Raw genomic sequence first — 18,179 nt, 5'->3', positions numbered from 1 at the left:
AGGGAAGGGAAGGGAAGGGAAAGATGTCAGGGAAGGGAAGGGAAGGGAAAGATGTCAGCCCACGGGCTATGAGCTGGGACTTTATATATGGGGGCTTTAGGGTGTGAAGGGAGGAATGTTTGGGGGAGAAATCAGGGAGGGGGAAGCAGGAAAAGAAGATAGGATTAGGGTCTGGTAGTGTTTACTTTTTCCCTCTTAAGATAAGAGAAAAACAGCTTCTAAAATCTCTGGTTATCAGGTAGAATCTGCTTATCTTATTTTTGGAGATCAGAGGAAAGGCAGGCTGCTTCTCAGCAGAGTTTGTTTCCCTTGACTTCAAAGGTCAAGGTGAGGTCCCTGTTGGGGAGGGGGGAAACTGCTGCTGTTTGGAACCCTAACATGGAAGAGCTCCTGCTTTTCCCGCTGTGGTGCCTGGTATGTGACAAGGGGTGCTAAGAGACATCCCAGTCCCCATTAAAGACCACTTCTGGGGCTGGAGAGATGGTTCGGCAGTTAAAAGTGCATACTGTTCTTGCAGAGGTCAGTGCCCAGCACCCAAGTCAGGCAGCTGAAAACTAGCTGTCACTAGCTCCATGCCTCTGGCCTCCTTGGGCACCTGCACTCACGTGCACATCCCCTCTTCCTAAAGAAACACAAACACACACACACACATACACACACACACACACACACACTTGTCATAATTAGCTTCAGTTGTCAACTTGAGAAACTTGGGATGGGGTAGCTGCAGTTGAAGAATTTCCCACTTTGGCTTGGCCTGTGGGTATGTTGATGGGGCATTTTCTTGATTGCTAATTGATACAGGAGGGGCCCAGTTCACTTTGGGTGGTACCATGCCTAGGCAGATGATCCTAGTTCATATAAGAAAGGTATCTGAGCAAGCCAGGGGAAGCAAGCCAGTAGGCAGCATTCCTCCATGGTCTCTGCTTCAGTTCCTGCCTCCAGGTTTCTGCTTCAAGTTCCTACCCTGACATCCCCCCAGTGTTGGATTGTGACCTGGGAGTGTAAGCTGGAATAAACTTTCCTCTCCAAGATGCTCTTTAGTCATGGTGCTTATCACAGCAACAAAAATAAAACTAGGACAATATACAATTAAAAAATAACAAGAGATCATGTCCACTCTGCAGCCCTCCACACCTTTTCAGGAACCTTCCTCCTGCAGAGTCTTTCCTCTGTTCTCATCATTCTGTCTCTGGCATTCCCATCAGTGTCCAGCACACGCTGCTTCTTAGCTGCAGAAGCACACCCCTTCGTCTCCCCCTCTACCCTCCTTCAGCCACCAGGTGGTTTTCTGGTCACTTTTATAGAACTAGGTCTTTAAAGAGTTTTTTATTTGTTATTTTCAATTCTTTATCTTTCATTCATTCTTAAAAGTGTTTCAATGCATATTGTTACATACAGTCCATAAAATATGAATAGGTAACTTATTTCTAAGTTTTTATGAGTTACATCAGGTTAAACTATTGTGATGGTTACTGTTAATTTTCAATTTGACAGAATCTAGAATTAGCTGGGAGGTCTCTGGGCTTGGCTGTGGAAGATTATCTTGATTAAACTAATTAACATGGGAAGACTCATCTTACATGTTGGTGGGACTATTTCCTGGGCAGAGGATCCTGACTGTATAGGAGTAGAGAAAGCGAGCTGAGCATTAGCAAGCTTTCATCTCTCCCTGCTTCCTGACTGTGAATGCTGTTGTTATGATGATATCTCACCAGGGAAGACCACACGGACACAAAAAATTGCCAAAAGAAAGTCTTTTTATATTTTTTAGCCTGATGGTGACTATACTCGGCATTTGTACCCCAAGTGCAGTCCCAAGCCATCTTTAGGGTGAGCTTTTATACAGAATAACCACGTCCAAGATGAAAAGTTTAAGTTTCCAAGTGGTTCTATAGCTTAGGGGTGGAAAGCCTCTAATAATTACTATTCTGCAAAAGCAAGCCAAGCATAAAACACAGAAGCCATAAATCTGCAGTTAGTAGGAGCAATGAGGAACATGCTGCCCTGTTCTCAAGGCAACCAGGAGCCTGATGACATGTTCTCAACTGAGCTGCACCTTTCTGTTCCCACATCCCGAGCCAACTGCCTTTTAGTTACAGAGGCTGGATTCAGCCTAGACTTCAACATGGTGTAGCTATGGTGGAGGAGGTACCTTATTACACGATGTGACCAGCTGCTTCAGGCAGCTGCTTTTGTTACTTTATCACAGCAACAGGAAAAGTTACCCTACAGGGACACAGAAGCTCTGAAATTTAGACGCTCATTAGGCTAGGTATACAGATGTCTCATGTCCAGAATCAGGATGACTGGTCAAGAGCAGGCTTGGGAGGGAGCTCTACTCCAGGCAGTCACCCAGGGATCTAGCCTCCTTTCAACTTTGCTGTGAACTGTTTTAATGTCCTCTTAAAGATGGTTACAGAAGGGGAAAGGGAAAATAAAGGATTGACCATCATCTCTAATGGCTGGGAAATGCAGTTCAGTTGTGTGTCCTAGGGGAACAATGAAACAGGTAGGTGAACCTTAGCTTTATCTTTGCCACTCTAAATTGTGACATTGAAAGATGGAATGAACCTGTGTGAACCATGACTCAGCCTCCAGTGAAGTTATGGGTATGCTTGTCCCTGAACCTACCCCCAGTTTTCTTACTGAAGATAAGTAGACCCAACTGGGGCTACAGCCTCAGTGGCAAAGTATAAGTTTAGCTGTGTGTGGCCCTGGGTACAATCCCCAGCATCAAATCAGAACCCTGATACAACTTGTTTTTACTATGGTTTTGCTTATATTTGTATTTTTACTACATACACAAGTAATCCTAAACATGGTTTAGTTTTACTTATTTTTGAACTATATGCAGTGGTATCATATATAGTCTTCTGTTTAATTTTTTTCACTCAGCGTTGTTTCTAAGTGTGCACAGGGTGATATCGGAGGCTCCGGTTTATTCTTCTGTTCATTTGCATTACTAAAATGAGAAAGGTTTTAGAGACAGTTAATTTCATACATTAACTTTTCCAGGCCACAATGCCTCAGCTATGTGTTAAATATTATTCTGGATATTTCTGTTAGCATTTTTGCATACTATTAACATCTACTTTATTTTATTTAGCTATTTTTATTTTTGAGGCAGGATCTCCCTGTGGCCCCAGCTGACCTGGAACTTGCTACATAGACCAGGCTGGCCTCTATCTCTCTGAGATCCACCTGCCTCTGCCTCTGGAGTGCTGGGGTTAAAGGTGTGTGCAATCAGGCCTGGCAATATTGTCATTTAAATTGGTGGATTTTGAATAAAGCACATTGCTGTCCATAATGTGTCTGGTTCTCATGTACTTAGTTGAAGGTCTAAATGGAACAGAGGAATTCTACCAGCAGGTGGTCCTTGGACTTGAACTTCAGCAGAGATTGCTCTGTCCTCTACCTGCTGGTTCACCCTGCATTTTGGACTTGCCAGATTCCATAATCATGTAAGCCAATTCCTTAAAATAAGTTTCTTTCTATTTATAGACACATTCCATTGATCCTGTTTCTCTAGGGAACCCTGACTAATACAGTTGTATTTGGTTTGTCTCCCAATTTTTTTTTTCTGTTGTGAGCAATACTGGTGTATATATTCTTGCCCACAGTTCCAATGCCTGTGTGAGACTTTTCTCTGCAGAGCTTTTCAAAGGTCTTATGGGTGAAGAGAGTAACTCTGTTTCGTTTATGTTTCTTTGATTACTACTATGCTTGGGTATTCTTTCTCATGTTTATTGGCCAAGATGGTTTTCTTCTTAGTTAAATATTCAGAGCTTTTATAAGCATTTTCCATGGTGATTTCTGTCCCTTGCCTTTTCCCTGTTGGCTTGACGTTTATTTATTCTGGATATTTTTTCTAGTTGTAGACTGTTGTTTTATTTCCTTTGGGTGCTCTTTGATGTTTATAAATCTTTATGATTTATATCTTACTTGAAAATATTCCTATTGTTTATAGAGATAATCTTCCATATTTTTCTTTAAAAATTTCTTTAAAAATTAAGAAAATTTAAAAATTTCTTTAAAATTTCAGTCTTTTCCTTTACACTTATGTTCTAAGATTCTTTCATTTATTTGTTTTTATATTTTCATTTATGTGTATGTGTGTATCTTTGTATGAATGTATGCTGTATGTATGGGTGCTTTTGGAGGCCACAAGAGGACATCAGATCAGAGTTGTGAGCCTCTTGACATGGCTGGGTGCTGGGACTCAAACTCGTGTTATCTGGAAGAGTATCAGGTTCTCCTAACCACTGAACCATCTCCCACATTTAAAATCTTTTTAAAAAAATTTTATTTATTATTTTTATTTTATGTACATGTGTGTATTACCTGCATGTAGGTAAGTGCACCTGTGTTGTGCAATGCCCGTGGAGGTCAGAAGAAAGTGCCAGATCCCCTGGAATTGAATTTGTGAATGGATAGTTGTTAGCTGCCATGTGGGCGCTGGGAACCAAACCCAGGTTCTCTGCAAGAGCAGTCAGTGCTCTTAACCACTGAATCGCCACTCCAGCCCCACGCTTAAACTCTTTTTTGAGGGGTCTTTTTTTGAAATAGGGTCTCCCTGTGGCCCCAAAGCAGCCTGGAATTAATTGTGTAGACCAGGCTGGCCTAGATCTCATAGAGATCTGCCTGCCTCTGCTTCCCAAGTGCTGGGATTAAAGGCATGCACCACAGCTCACATTTAAATTTTTAATCCATGAATTTAATTTTGCTGTACAGAATTTTTTTTTCTGTATGATGTGAGTTAGGAATACATTTTTTTTTGTAGATGGACAACCAGTTATCCCAGTATAATTTATTGAGTATCCATTTCTTCTCTACTAATAATCCATGACACTCTCTTCCATATATATGGGTTTGCTTCTGGGTTTCTCTGGTGTTCTATTGGCCACTCTGTCCATTTTTACAAATATCTTTGCTATAGCAATGAGTCTTGATGTCAGATTGATAAATACAAACCGAAATACATAGGAAAGGCTTATCTTTTTTTTTCTAGTCTATTCTGCTCTTCCATGTGAAATTTTGAATTAGTATTTCAAAACATTTTAAACACCCTGCGTTACATTTTGACTGGAATTAAATATCACTTGTATATAATTTGAAGCAAATTGACATTTAAAAATGTTATTTTCTAGGCTGGGTGTGGTGGCACATGCCTTTAATCCCAGCACTACGAGGCAGAGACAGGTGGATCTCTGTGAATTCAAGGCCAGCCTGGGCTACATAGTGAGTTTCAAGCCAGCTGGGGCTGCAGGGAAATCCTGTCTCAAAAAGACAAAAAAATATTTTTACTCTGTTAATATATTTACTTCTTCCACACTCATAGGGTTTATTTTAATAAAGTGAAAAAATAGGCAATAAGCTTATATGTTTGTTAGATTTATCTTAGGTGCATTAGATTTTTTCCCACTGTGTATAGTATATGTATGTATGTGTGTTCATATATATTTGTATATATACATATTATATATACACAATTGTGTATACAAATGTGTATATCATTTAAATGCGTATATATATTTCTTCTTTTTAAACATCTCATCATGGAATTAAAAATTTAGCAAAAGTAGATGTAACCGTAAAATAAACTCAAGGCACCCATCATACATCTTCAGAGATTATGAGTACATGATCTGTCCCTCACCTTAGGGTTATTTTTAAGACAATCCCAAACATATTGTTTCACCTGTAAATGTAAAGTATGTTTTTAAATGTATATTTTCTGATTTTTTTTCTAGTTTGGGGACATGCAAACTATTTTGGAAAGTCAACAGAAGGTCAGATAATCTTGTAAATATTTTTTATTAATTATACCATTTGTCTGTAGATTCCAGGGATTCTTTTACATAGACAGTCATATCATCAGCTAATATTTTCTTTTTCTTTCTTTCTTTCTTTCTTTCTTTTTCTTTCTTTCTTTCTTTCTTTCTTTTTCTTTCTTTCTTTCTTTCTTTCTTTTTTCCCTCCTTCTCTCTCTCTCTCCTTTCTTTCTTTCTTTCTTTCTTTCTTTCTTTCTTTCTTTCTTTCTTTCTTTCTTTCTTTTTCTTTCTTTCTTTCTTTCTTTCTCTCTTTCTTTCTGACAGGTTCTCTCTGTAGCCCAAGCAAGCCTCTACCTCGTTATGTAGCCCAGGCTGACCTTGAAGTCACAGAGATCTGTGTACCTCTGCCTCCAAGTGCTGGGTCTAAAGGCCTGCACCACCATGCTTGGCTTCTTTTTTGTTTTTTAAATACTTGTGCCTTTTATTTATTCCTCTTTGACACCCTCCCCCCCGTGCCTTCTAGCCCAGGGCAGAAGAGACTTTCGTTTTCCTTATTTCAAAAGGAATGACATTAATACTTTACGCTAAGGATGCTGCTTGGTGTGGGTGTAGAGATCCAACTGAGGTCCTGAAATTTCACTCCGCTGCTTTCCTGGTTTGCTTTTGTTGTCTCCTTATAAATGTGCCAAATTTCCTAGAAGGCTTTACTGGTTTGTGCTGGAAGGATCAGGCAGTCCTTTAGAGGCTTGTGAACTATTTTTTCAGCCTCAACCTTTTCTTATTCCAGCCCCTGCTGCTGCAGTGACCAACTGTGTTTGAGGGATGACGTCCCCACACAGGAGCACTCTGACAGCAGTTAGCCTTTGGATCCCCATGTGTGCCTCCTCCCTTCCCTGTTGGTGCCATAGTGGGAGACAGGAACATGTGGTACTTACCAACACTCATCCACTGAAAGCATCCATCCTTTGCTTGTACAGACAATTTAGAGGTGCATCTCATGTGGCAGTTCAGGTGTCATCCTGGAAATGGAGTCGGCTGCTGCATAGGCAGCTAGTCGCCTTCTCTTTGAACTTCTCCCTTCAGTCTTTCCTGTCTTCTTGTGCCCCACTCCTGCTCCTTGGTTCTCACTCCTCAGAAAGGTGCTCACACTTTTATTTCTGGGCACTCAGGGTTGTAATAGTTTTCCTCCTTGAGTCTAGTACTCCACTAAAGCACAATTATGGCTTTTGATTTAAATTATCTTTGCATTTTCTTGGGTAGATTAGCCTGGTTACAAAGCATAACTTAAAAAAAAAAAATAGCTGGGTGTGGTAGTGCATGCCTGAAGTTCCAAAGCTTGAGAAATGGAAGCAGGAGCCCCAGGAGTTCAAGGTCATCCCCATCTACATAGTGAGTTCCAGCTCAGTCTGGTCTATATGAGACCCAGTCTCAAAGACGAACAACAGCAATAAAACAACATCAACAAAAACACTGTTGGCTTTGGTTTGCTACTACTTTGTTTGGAAATTTCACAGTGTGTGTGTGTGTGTGTGTGTGCATGTGCAGGAGTGGGTTCTTGTATATGTGTGTATGTGCACTGTGTACATGTATGTGGAAGTCAGTTGACATTATGGTTTCCTTCAGTGGTTCTCCAACTTATTTTTTAAAATATTTTATTTATTATTATTTTTTAAACTTACATAATAAATACAAACTTTTTACAGCCATTTTTTAAACTTACATAATAAATACAGACTTTTTACAGTCATTTTTTTAAACTTACATAATAAATACAGACTTTATTATTTTTATTTTATGTGTATGAGTGCCTAATTTTTCTCTTCAAACTTCTTTTTGTCTGACTTTTGTGTCAGTGGCATATTAGTCTCTTAAAATGAGTCATGAAGTAGTCTCTCTTTTTCATTCCCAAGGTGTCTGAATTTGAATATCTGAATAATCTGTCATTGGAAGTTTGTAAGATGTGCCTATAAAATCCTTTGGTCCTGGGTTTCTTTTCACAAGGATTCATGCTGCTGGGTAAATTTCCTTGGGCATTATAACATTATGCAGGGTTCTGTTTCTCCTTGAATTGGCTTTGGCTGTGTAGTCTTTTCCTAGGAATTTATATATTTTAATCCATATTTTAAAATTTATTAACATTGTCAGAATGCTGATGAGGGAGAAGAGGGGTGTGACTCTGTAAAGGGCAGTAGGAAAACTCTTCCCATTGTGTCTGGAGAAGGTGCCTTTGAGTTGGGAGCTTGTGTGTGTGTGTGTGTGTGTGTGTGTGTGTGTGTGTGTGTATGTGCGCACGCATGTGCGGGAGTGGGTTCTTGTATATATGTGCATGTGTACTGTGTACATGCATGTGGAGGCCAGTGGTTGACATCAAGTGTTTTCCTCAGTGGCTCTCCAAAAATATTTTATTTTTTAAAAATATTTTATCTATTATTTTTATTTTATGTGTATGAATATGTCTCTGTGTATGTAAGTGCACCCATGTCGTGCAATGCCTGAGGAGGTCAGAATAGAGAGTTGGGTCCCCTGGAACTGGGGTTACAGATAGTTGGTAGCTGTCATGTGGGTGCTGGGAATTGAACCCGGGTCCTCTGCAAGAGCAGTCAGTGCTCTTAACTGCTGAGCCATCATCTCTCCAGCTCCTCTATGCTCTTTTTTGAGACAGCAACTCTTGCTGAACCTGGAGTTCACTGATTTGGCAAGCCCCAGGGGTCCTCCTATCTCCACCTTTGAAGTGCTGGTATGACAGCTTTTTTTTTTTTTTTTTTTAATGTAGGTGCTAGGGATCTGAAGTCAAGTCTTCATATTTGTACAGCAAGCGTGTAGTGATTGAGTCATTTCCCTAGACCCTAGATTAGGAGTTGTACTCTAATGGTTTTAATGGGTTATTGCCTCCATTTTTCAAAAACAATCCTATAAATGGCATTGCCAGGGATCCCCATGGGGCAGATGACAAAAGGGTGCATGGAGAGATTAAAGCAAGTAAACTGAGCCAACAGGTGCCAGGTGGAGCTCGACCCCTGAGAATCATGTTTTATAAGGTGTGCGTGTGTGTGTGTGTGTGTGTGTGTGTGTGTGTGTGTGTGTGTGTACTCATGTGCATGTGTACCTGTGGAGGTCAGAGGTTGATGTTGGGTGTCTTCCTCAGTTGCCCTTCACCTTAATTTTTGAGACAGGGTCTCTTACTGAACCCAGAGCTCACTGATTAGGCAAGGCTGCCATGTAGCAAGCTCCAGGGATCCAATTTCTGGGATTACAAGCCTGTTCCCTGCCTGGCTTTTTATGTGGGTACTGAGGACCTGAACTCAGGTCCTCATTCTTACATGACAATCACTTTATTGACTCAGTTATCTCCTCAGCCCAGGATTTATGCCTCAACCATTACATAAGCATCATGACTGAATACAATAGCTTTGGACTTAGAAATGCAAGATTCTCTATTGAGTCCTAAGTCTGCCTCTGACCACCTTGCTATTTACCCTGTAGCATTAGTATCCTCTTGGAGCCACTTGAAACACAGCATTTGAGCTCCATCCTGGGATCTCCCTTCCCTCAATACCCTGGTGATTTGTCCAAGACAGACTGTCTCTCAGCCTCAGTTTCTCCCACTGTTAGGACAGCATCATTTCCCCATCTCCTGTTCTGCTCTGGATGGAGATCAAAAGGCAGGAGGTATGTGGGAAGGCATTGTAATTGCACAATGTTTTATAAAAGCCAAAACCAAACAGTGAACAGAGCTTAAAAAAAAAAAAAGGAAACTTTACAGACAATTCAACAAATAGATAATGCCTTCTATCCCCAGGCGTGGCTGAGCAGGAACTCACAGTGCTGTGTGTTGTATAAAGAACCAAACAGAAGAAAAGCCTTTTTACAAGCAGTTCCTGGAAATTTTGAGCTTTATCAAGGAATTTGGTTTCTTCAGTTCACTGCCTAGTGAAAATAACTTGGCCTTAATAAGGCCCAGATGTTGATACAGCCACTCACCTTCCCCCGGCTGCATGGATGCATTTCATACCAAATTTCACCTAAGGAATTTTAGACTTTAAAGATAATAATCAAAACCACTGCTAGCTTCCCTTTGGGATTCTTGCTCATTTGGGAGATCAAAGATGTTCCAGTCACACAGTGAATGTAGACAGAAAGTTAGGTTTCTTGCCTGCTAAGAGGTGGATGAAATGAACAATGGCCACTTCAGCCCTTTTGCCCCAGGTAGGTCTGCTCAAAGCCAGTTCCTCCCCCGCATATTTTTATAAGTTCTTCTTACTAACCCCTTTTTGCCTCATGCTATGGGCCAACGTGGCCGGAGTGCTAACACCATTAGCTTCTGTTTCACATTTAATTAAATGGATGCCCTTGCTGGTTAATTCTTGGCATACCTAAAAAATATTTCTCTGCATATAGGATAAGTATTAGATGTTTAAATTCCAAACAATGAACCATTCCCAAGGGCTTCTCACATGGAGTTTCGTGGGATGGGAATCTGGCCCAAAGGAAGGGTGTTCTTCATGGTGGCCCCTCACTTTTTCTAGGAGGTGGCCCGACTTGACTTTCTGTGAAGAGCTGAGAAATAACACAACTCTTGACTTTTCAGAGAGCCCGGCGCTCTCGGAGTCGCATGGGGAGACCAGGCTGTTTTCATTACACGGTCCTGGAATGTATGGGAAGCACTACAGGTCGCCAGGGATTTCACAAACCCCCAAAGCAGGAATGGCAGAAATTTGACTTTTAGAGCCCCAGCCACTCTGCAATTTGCTATGTGCTTTTCCTGCCCCTTTAAAGAAACGATTGAGGAAAATAGTCTGAAAAATTGTTTTAAAGGGCTAGGGAGGACATTTTCTCATCAAAGTTCCCTGCCCCCTTGGCAAGGGTATCTTGTGGGTAAGAGTATCTTGTGGGCAAGGGCATTTGCTCCGAGGAGGCATGGAAGGGGAATACCTACTGCTGGGGTCGAGCTTGGCATCCTGGCTATGCCATTGAAGGAAAGAGACTTGGAAAGTGGCAGAACTCCTTTGGAGTTCTGTTTTCTGGCTCTAAAAAAGGCATGTAAGATCCTCAAGGGAACTTGTGATGAACTTATAGGCCTCAGAGATGCATAGACAATTTATGCATTGCTCTAAAAATGTACTTGTTCTAGTTTGCCTTCAATTGCTGTGACAAAACACTGCCCGAAACCAACTTGGGGAGGAAAGGGTTTATTTGGCTCACATCTCCTGGGTTGCAGTTCATCACTGAGGGAGCCCAAGGTAGGAACCCAGGACAAGAACCTGGAGACAGGAGCTGGAGCACAGACCATGAAGGAACACTGCTTACTGGCTTGCTCCCCTGACCTGTGCTCAACCTGCTTTCTTGCACAATATAGGACCACCTTCCCAGGGGTGGCACCACCCACAGTGGATTGGGCCCTTCCACATCACTCATCAATCAAGAAAATGCCCCACTGATGTGGCCACAGGCCAGTCCAATTGAGGCAATTCCCCAATTGAAGCTCTCTCTACCCAGGTGTGTCAACTTGACAACTAAAGCTGTCCAGCACACCGTTTCTTTCACATAGGAAGTTACCACTGTCAACTTTGGTGTGACACACACACACACACACACACACACACACACACACACACATATGTTATGTGTATATATGGGTCTGGGAACTAATCTCTGCAAGCTCTTAACTGTTGAACCATCTCTCTAGTCCTGGGGTTGTGTTTTAAATCTTTAAGAAGGAGAACGAAGATTCTTCAGTCTAAGGAGCAGGTTAGACAGCATTAGAAACCCAGTCCAACCCCAGAGGCTCATCTCAGTGGGCAGTTCAGCTCTTCCCTCTAAATCAGTTCAGTAACCATATAGGGAGCACTGTGAGTACTGTGTACAATGGGGGCTTGGACAAGTGTGGACCAGGCAGACCCAGTCCTGAGGTCAAAGTCCTGAAGTTTAGTGGAGAAAAATAAATAAATAAAATGTTGAGATGAAAGTTCCAAGGTAGGTTTACAGGATACCCTGGGAACCTTCAAGGTGAGGGAAGATGGGTTCTAAATGACAGATGAGAGAGACCAGGGGCTGCTGTGCAAATTCTACAAGTGAGACTCAGTGGGACTGGAAGGTGAGAGAAACACTGTGAGGGGCAGCAGAATTGGCAATAGGGTCTCATGGGTCTGCAGCCCACGAGCCCCAGGAGGCTATGGGTTCCATCATAGTGGGCTGCACAAATCAGTTTAGGGACTTTGGATAAAGCTGAGGGTGAATGGGAGCCAGTGTAATAGGATAAACAAGTCAGGTTTGTATTTCAAGTGGATGATGTCTTTCACAGGCTCAGCTTACAAACAGTTCTTCCTGTGACTCCCAGAAGCCCTGTGCTCTCCAGGTCTGCTCTAACCCCACTGCATGGTGCTCCCTTCTTTTCTGGCTGAGGGCCTTCTGACAGCAGGCATTGGGTTTGACCACCCTAACCCCACAGACCCCATCAGAGTCCTTGCATAGGGTAAGATCTCAATAAACAATTGAAAAATAATTTTAGGGGCTGGAGAGATGACTGAGTGGTTAAGAGCACTGGCTACTCTTCCAGAGGACCCAAGTTCAGTTCCCAGTACCTACATGGTCTCTAACAACTGTCTGTAACTCTAGTTCCAACACCCTCTACTGGCTTCTATGGGCATTGCACATACATAGTACACTTACATATATGTAGGCAAACACTCATACACATAAAAAGTAAAAATAAATGCATAAATATTTAAAAATTTATTTTCAGACACTATGTAACCCAGGCTGGCCTTGAACTTTCAAGTTTCAGGGCATGTATTACCTCACGAGGAAATAAAAATAGACATGTTTTGAGTGATTTCAAAGAAGGAAAAGACAGAACAGTGGATAGCTTAAATGGAGTAGCGGGCATGAGTCTGAGCCCTTACCTAGTATGAATTCACTGCCTTTACAGCAATCCTAAGAAGTAAGTAATTTTATTTTCTTTATTTATAGATGAGGAAACTGAGGCTCGGAGAATTTAATTCAGTTGCCTGAGACCCTTATAGTTAGTACATAGCTGAGCTTAAACTTGACCTCAAAGAACTCACCCGTGGCTAGTTGCTTAAACAGTCAGTCTCCATGAAAAGTTCCAACCCTAAATTCATATGTTGAAGTCTTGACCCCCTATTTGGAAGTGGGGTCCTTAGGAAATGAGTGGTCCATTGGGGTAGAACCCTCATGAATGAGATCATTGTCCTTATAAAAGGAACTCCAGCCCAGAGTGCTTCCAGGAGCTAGAGCTAGGTAAGGGCATGGAAGTGTGATGAGCTGTTGGGTTTCTTTCTTTACGTCCCCTTAGAAACTAGGATATAGAAAAGGACTCTTTAATAGAAACAGTGAGTCCCAGGCAACACAGGCCCATCTTGGCAAGGTGAAAAATCTGCTTTTCTGGAAAACATTTTACTTATAAGATCAAAAGAACTTGTTCTCCCTAGACAAGCCCCCCAGATATAACTCTAGTTCCACAACTCTGTAGACCTGGCAGTTTGTTATTAAATTTTCTCCACTGTCAGCCAACCACAGAGAATCTAGAGTAGTGCACAAAAGAGCTCTTTATTTTAACTTGCAGTCCTACAGCCCAACACTGAGACTCCCTGGAGGACTAGGAAGGAAGCAGCTCTGCCTCTTTTAATTCAATTTCCAAGGCCAAGGGTACAGATCGCTTTCTTTACCTGCCCAAGTGGAATGTCTTCTTGTGGTAACAGACAATGAAAATGCCCTGCCCCCTGGGGCACTCAGCTCTTTTTTAAAAAAAATATTTTATTTATTATTTTATTATGTGTGTGAGTGTATTGACTGTATGTGTGTAAGTGTGCCTATGTTGTGCAATGCCCATGGAGGTCAGAAAAGGAACTGGAGTTATAGACAGTTTTAGCCACCATGTGGAAGCTGGGAATCGAACCCGGGTCTTCTGCAAGAGCAGCCAGGGCTCTTAACCACTGAGCATTTTATGTGTATGAGTGTATTGCCTGCATGTATGTGAGTACACCCATGTCGTACAATGCCGTGGAGGTCAGAAGAGGGCTTCAGATTCCCCTGCAACTGGAGTTAAGGACTGTTCGTAGCTGCCATGTGGGTGCTGGGACTCAAACCTGGGTCCTCTGCGAGAGTAGTCAGTGCTCTTAACCACTGAGCCATCTCTCCAGCCCCGGCACTCAGTTGTTTTTATCGCTTCTCGCCTCTTTCCTCTGTTTTAGATGTTCAGATAGAACAGTTACAAGGCATTTCTATAATTCGTACTGATATTATGCTAAAAAGAGTTCCTGCCTCTTTTACTCTACCAAAATTCCTCCTTTTATTTTATTTGTGCTTGAAGCCATAGCTGGGCTTCAACATCATGAGCACTATTGGGGGTAGGGCCAGCCAGAGTGATGGTGGTAAGATTCATGATGGTGATAGTGGTGATGATGATGGTAGTGTTAGCAGTGGTAGTGATGATGCTATGGGTTCTGATGGTGGTGGTGGTGATGGTAATTGTGATAGTGATGATGATGGTGGTAATGGTAGAGATGATGGTGTTGGTTATGATGGTGGTAGTGGTGATGGTGGAGGTGGTAATGATGATGGTAGTGATAGTGGTGGTGGTGATAATATTTGCAATGATGGTGATGGTAATAGTAGTGATGATGGTATTTGTGATGGTGATGATGGTGGTGGTAGTACTCGTGATGATGGTGGTGATGATGGTGTTGGTAGGTAATAGTAGTGATGATGGTGATGGTGGTAGTAGTGATGGTGGTATTAGTGATGGTGATGATAGTGTTAGTGATGGTGGCATATGTGGTAATGATGGTGGTGGTACTGATGGTAATAGTGGTGATGGTGGTGGTGATGATTGTGATAGTGGTTATGGTGATGTGGTTATATCACTGTAAGACAGTATTCTATAATTATTACTTAGTACTAATTATGTTTTTAATCATAATCATATCATTACTTGAAAATTATTGGCAAGTGGCTGCTTTGGGACAATATATTTGGAGACCAGCTTTCATGTTAATATCTCTAAGCCTGTGTTTCTTCATGTGCAATCTGGCCTCAGATACATCAGTGTGGTTGGACAGAACACACCAGATTCTGTGTGTGAAAGGTCATGGAAATAATAACAACTGCTATTTGTTCAACATCTACTCAGTGAGAATGTTGGAATGCCTGCATACATTATTGCTAATTCATAAAACAATCTAGCAGGCATTGTTTTGCATGATTTAATTTTTACCATAATTCAAAAAGGACTTACAAGTTTATGACTATATCTAAACTACATAAAGTGACTTTAGATGAAAAACAAAACAAGAAGTGTGGACTAAAGTGGAGCCAGAAAACAGGCTGAAAGGCCAGCAGAGTGATGGCCTCCTGTCTCCAGGGCCATGAATTGGGCACTTGGCTTTCTAGCAGTCAGGTTTTTTTGAGACAGGGTCTCAAGTAGCCCAGACTAGCCTTGAATTTGGCTATGTAGTGAAGGATGGCCTTGAGCTTCTGATCTTCCTGTCTCTAACTCCCTAGCGCTGGAGTTATAGGTATATGCCACCACAGTTGGTTTGAGTGTACTGGGGTTTGAACCCAGGGTTTTGTGCATGCTAAACAAGCACTCTACCAAATAAACTACAACTCCAGCCCCTAGCAGTCATTTTGAAAAGGCTATTTTGATGCTTGGCCTTCCCCCACTACTGCATTCTTGGTCCTTTGCTCTAGAAGGGCAGCTGACTTTACAGACAGAGGTCAATTAGAGGACTGATTCTAACTCTCTTAAAATCAGGACCACCTGGGATACTCACATAGGTTTCACAAGTATCTAGAGATTTGCAAGAGGTGACCAGTGCTTAAGGATTTGTCTTAAGGTCCCATAAGAGACATGTGGTCATCTGTCTTGTTGCTTTGGGATTGTAGATGCCTTGAACCTTTCCTCTTTTCCTCCAGAACTTGCTTTCTAAGGACTGACTGCTGGAGCGGTTCAGGGCAGGATAAGATCACAATGGCCAGGCCCTGCGAGAGGGAAAGAGGAGGCTCAGGTAGGAGGAGACTAAGGCGATATTTCCCATCTCTTCCTGGCCAGGAATTCTGATACTTCCTTATTTTATAAATAGTTTGTCATTAATGACTGGCCAGTCCTGACACCTGTGGAATGAGGAATTTCTTACCTAAAAGAGAAGCCTGGAACTATTCTTCAGCTTTTGGGTGATGTGTGAAGGGGCACATGTGAAGGGGACTGTGTTGGTAGATATGCGTGGGGGCAGGGCAGCGAGAGCTGAGCCATGCTGTGCCTTTTTGTTTAGAATTCTTTCTCTGAGATATGATATGATCTCCGGATTCTATTCATCTCTGTCATCTTGAGATAGGGAGAAATGCTTTCCTAAGCTGATTTAGCTGGATCACTCCTCCCCTGTGCTCTGGTCTCCTGCCTTTAGGATGGTGGTTGGTGGAGGGGTGAGTGGCTATGCAGGGTCGATAATAGAGGAATGACCACAGAGATACCGAGTGCCAGGCACCATCCTGGTTGCTTCTTGCATTGCCTCCTCTACATCTCATAACAGGTACTGTGATGTGATTGAGCCCAAGTGTGCATGAGGAAAAGCAAGGTGGAGGGGCTGAAAGAAGCCGGGGTGACGTAGCAGGGAACAGATGTTGCATGTGTGAGGGTTAAACCATGACTCCAGGACTCACAAGCTGAACATTGGTTTATGACCCTTCTTAGAATGGGTAGAAGGTTGCTACAGCTCAGGAGCCAGAGCCTTGACTTTGACGGCAGCTCTGCCACAGCAGCAGCAGGACTTCTGGGTGAGTGTTACCTCCTTGGGACTCCTTGGGAGTCTTAAACTGTCAGAAGACACCACTGGCCTAGGTATTCCAGTATTCCCTGAGACATGTTCTAGGGAGAAGAGTCAGTGATTTTAGGATGAGTGCGTGATTAAGAGCTGGAAAAAAATTTTAGTTTTTCTTTATGGCCCTCACTTCTTAGGAAGAGTCATTGGCTTTGAATTAGGATCCTACTTTCTCTGGAGCCTAAGAAGTTGTGTGAACACTGGTGCCTGTGCTCCTGGGCTCTGATCCTGGCTCCCCCATTGTTTTTTCCAAGTCACTTTATATGTCTGAGACTCATTCCTGGACTGTGGGATGATGATAAGACCTTCCATCCAGAGCATCCCGCAGTCCCTTGGCTGGAATGCTGAGTACACAGTGCTGTGTCCTTCTAGAGGGACATATGCCTTACTTATTTCTTCTGGCACTGGGTTGGGGTTGAACTTTTATTATTTTTACTTTCTGACTTTATTATAAATAATTGATTGCACAGATTCATCAAGAGTGTTTTCTGAGAGGAGAAATAGATGTGGCTGAATTTGGATTTTCCCCAGACTTCTAAAAATATTTTCCCTAAAAAATACATTCTGTAATTTTAAAGAAAATATGCTTTATACATAAGACAATTCAAATTGATGCAAAATATTTATTCTAAGTTAGCTATTTTATGCAGTACATTTTTCTCCTTGACAGACTTGTGATAACTACATCTCTTTTAAATCTGTAAATAATGTTATTAAAACACCTTAATCTTTGAAACATCACAAAAATTTATATTGTACAATCCACCCTGAATATCAAGGCTGCAAAAATACCACTTCCTGTATCCAAGTATTTTACAACTGTATCCCAAAACAAAAAAGAAACAAAACCAAAAAGCCCACATGTGCTTGGTTATGGGCTAAGTTACTCAAGCATCCAGAAATAAACTATCCAAATTATTTTAGTATATTAAAATAATTTATTTTAATTATAACTTCACTCGTCACTTTGCCGTGGGCAATGATTGTTTGAGTGCAGGGAGTGAGTGCCCAAGGCCTGACAGTACAGGCTGTTGAGCAGACCACTGTCTCTCCTGCATCTCTGCTCTGCCAGCTCCCACTTGTGCATCACCCCACATTACTGTGTGTATATTTAAAAATCTAGTCAATGTTTATCTGAAAATATTGGGTTCTTTACCCAAACCTTATCTACATAGCACATGATAATTAAAAGTATCAGACTGGTGGAACTAATCTTCTTGGATGTTTAACAGCCATGCTTTAAGGCCTATACTAATGTAGACAGAGGGACTTAAAGGGCAGTTTTTGCCCCTTGCCTTCCAAGGTCGACCAAGTTCCAGGGGACTATGGAACATCTCTCAAAATGTCCTGTAACTGTGGTGAGTCACCTGTCCTCTTGTTCAGGGAGGACATGGAGACCCCATGAGATGGACTTGAACCAGTGTCATCTACAAAGAGAAGGGTCAACTCAGAGGAAACACCTCATTCATGCTTCCAAGTGAAGTCAGACATGGTTGAGCAGGACCTTTGACTTATCTTCACATAGATGGAACTGGTAAAAGAAAGAAGCCAGGAGCTCCTCCCAAGC

This window comes from Nannospalax galili, unplaced genomic scaffold, assembly GCF_000622305.1.
Source record: "Nannospalax galili isolate Female #2095 unplaced genomic scaffold, S.galili_v1.0 scaffold39, whole genome shotgun sequence".
Taxonomy (NCBI): domain Eukaryota; kingdom Metazoa; phylum Chordata; class Mammalia; order Rodentia; family Spalacidae; genus Nannospalax; species Nannospalax galili.
This window is presented reverse-complemented; position numbering follows the sequence as displayed.